Consider the following 3,444-nt stretch of genomic DNA (forward strand, 5'->3'; position numbering starts at 1 on the left):
GCACCACTCCGGGAGATAAACCGGTTCACCTATTCATGTATATTTGTAGAAACTATTCATACAACTTACATCCTAGTTGTCAAGCTTGCATTGAAATAAGAAGTTAAAGAAAGAAGGATGAAATAAGCTATTTTCTATTTAATATTTTCAGAGTGTAATTGCTATAATGTCATCTCTCTCTATTGTCTCTTAAGTAAAGTATATATGAAAAAGTAAACAACTTGCTTGTTATATCTGATTGGTCAGAAACCAAGATTACTATATAAATAATATGGTTATCAATAGGAAAATCAAGGGAATGTAAATATGAACAGCTTTAGGAATAGAATAATACTAATCTATATAATATAACTTAATAGGACTGGAATTAGTAGTCAACAAAGAAAAAAAGAAACAATTTAGCTCTGGTGGTAGTAAGGTAGAGAAGGTAAAGTTCTCTTATTATTTTTGCCTAGTATAATGACTCTAGGTCTGAGTAATTAAATAGAAGAAAACTCTATGTTAAGGCTTGAGTTTGTCTGAAACTTGTTCGCAAGGTGCTAATCATGTTTCAGGGTAAGGTACAATAGTTGACAGGTGGCCTGCTCTACCAGAGAGAAAATAAGAGCTGGGAACGAAAGGAGGCTTCCAAGATGTACTGGGAAAATTAGAGAGTAACTGTTCAACCAAGTATATTGAAATACTGTCTGTTAAAGTCTGCCTTTTCCATCATTGAACTAAGCTGTCTTTAAATATACAAATCTGCTCATGTCTAGTATGAACAAAACTAATCAAAGGTATCAAGCAATATACTTTGGTAAAATAACTTAAGTATCAAAATTATACTTAAAACATAAAACATAAAACAAAACTAAGTATCAAATGATACTTAAAACAAACTAAGTATCAAAGCAATACTTAAAACAAAACTATAACATATTGGCAAGGTGCTAATTATGTTTCAGGATAAGTGTAACATGTTTGCAAGGTGTTTTTTTCATGCTATCGGTAAATGGTACGATAGTTGGCAGGTGGCCTGCTCTTCCAGAGAGGAGGCGAGAGCTGAGAACTAAAGGAGATTTCGAAGGTGTACTGAGGAACAAAGAAGTAACCGTTCAACCAAGTATATTGAAATACTGTCTGTCGAAGTCTGCCTTTTCCATCATAGAATCAGACGGTCTTTAAATACACAAATCTTGTTTATGTCTAGCATGAACGAGGCTAATCAAAGGTATCAAGTGATACTCTTTGGTAAAACAAACCAAGTATCAAAACGACACTTAAAACAATGCATAAAATAAAACTAAGTATCAAACGATACTTAAAACAAACCAAGTATCAAAGCGATACTTAAAACAAAACATAAAACAAAACTAAGTATCAAATGATACTTAAAACAAACCAAGTATCAAAGCGATACTTAAAACAAAACATAAAACAAAACCAATAACCGAGTACCCATACCAGTTACAGGTTACATTGTCAGTGATAACTGTTTTTTACATCTCTAGTGTTCTTATATTATTATTATAATATTATGTAGCCTCTACTGACTTCTCTCTAAATTGGTCAGTTTATTTCTTATAAAATTCTATGGTTAAGGGATATTGTAAATTCTTTTTTCTTAGAATTTTTTAGTTTTGAGTTTCATAAAGCTTGTATACTGAATAATCATGACCTTTAAGATTGGTTATATAAGTGAGTTTTTCAGCAAAACCATGATTAGTGTATAACCACACCAAACTGTAATGCCAAACGGCCCTTACACTCTGAATCACAGTCAAACTTGTTAGACTTTTTGCCTGGAACTTAGCATGGAGTTTGGTCTTCTAGAACTATACTTGGGATGAGGGAAAGTATCTTAGTGGTTGGATTTGGATTTTGAAAAATTTGCCTGCCAAGGGCGATTTTAGTCCATTGAGGGTCTTTGCTAAAATCTTGTTTTACTTACAAGGGTACTTCTTCTCACCAACCTATATTCCAAAATTTCCAACATTGGGTATTGCAGGTTGATGATAGAAGGAGATTTCAAAATAGCTTAACTAGTAGTTCAAAGGTATTAGTGGATATATGCGGTAAAAGGATAGAACGTAAATATATCCATTTTGGTGATTGCAGCTGCGCTAACTAGTCAAGTAGTACTGTCATGGGCCTTTCTCTGGATTGGTGGGGTTTAATAATATTGAGTATGATACTTAGATTAATTCTCGTGTAGTTGTATTAAAATTTTAGTGATTGTAGGTATCCTAGGCACCGGGTAGGCAAATATAAGACTCTGGTCCGGGGCGTTCCGGGCATGGTGTCTCGAGCATTTGAGTCAACCTCTGTTCTTTGGAAAGACCTTCGTGTGAGGGGGTGACGGTAGGGCTCCGCAGCCCTCTAGCAATCGGTAACCCCCCGGTTACTTGTAAAGCCACCCATAACCTGCATGGCCCAGTCGTCATCTACATGGTTCTGCCGTCCCGGGCTTCCCATGAATTCTAGTCCGTCCCGCATGCACTTGAGGACGGATGGTCTGGACACTTGGGTTTAGTGGCACTGGTATTGGTGCTGACTCGCTAGAGGGGGGGGTGGCATCGCATTGTTGGATGCTGTGGAATGCCAGGAGCCCTAGGCGCTATCACAGAAAGTATCCGACAGAGGGAAATTTCTCTTCATAACTTCGCCCTATCAGGTTCTATAGACAACCCGCGAGTGGTAGACTTTGTATTCCTGATATACTAGACCCAATTAGGGTTCTGCTATACTATAATATTATTTGGAAATTATCATACCACACCTACTGGTGCTATGCTAATATGAACTGTTCTCCGGGAGAGAGCTAAATCACTCGAAACAGATCGAGAGAGCAAAAATCCAAAAGTCTCAATGGATATCTAACAGTAGAGAAGAAAGATCTGGGTACCCCAACGGGGTGGTACGGTATATCAATTGTTTACTTTCAGAGTGGACCTTTGTGTTTAGTTCTCTATAGTCCTTTGGTAAGGCAAGGCGAAAAATAAGCCAAAAGGTAGCTCACATTCACCTTCGAACCGCATTCTAGGGAAAACGCTACTTTAAATGTTACGAAACAAGCCTAAAGGCTCCCCCGGAGGGTGTAACTGACCTTTATTTGTAAATGATTTACGTACGTGCATATCAACTGCTCATCCCATAAATAAGTGGTAAGCTTTACAAAAAAAAAAGAACCATAAAGAAGCTTTATTAGAACCGCAAGACGGCCACCAAAGGAGCCATATGCTATATGGTTGCCAGATCTTCTCACACTTCATTTATCCAGTGGGGTTTCCCGGAGGCATCGTATTCCGGGATTGCGCGGCCCTCCACTGTTTCATCAAACCTCAATGGTCTTCTGAAGGAGGTATATTCTATCGGATCGTTCTCGTCGTCTGGTTTCTCCTGATAGGTGTTACGTTCGCGAGTGACCTTTTGAAGGTTGTTCATCTTCGTCACAAATCTCTTATT

Source organism: Tuber melanosporum, assembly GCF_000151645.1.
Source record: "Tuber melanosporum whole genome shotgun sequence assembly, scaffold_45, strain Mel28".
Classification (NCBI taxonomy): domain Eukaryota; kingdom Fungi; phylum Ascomycota; class Pezizomycetes; order Pezizales; family Tuberaceae; genus Tuber; species Tuber melanosporum.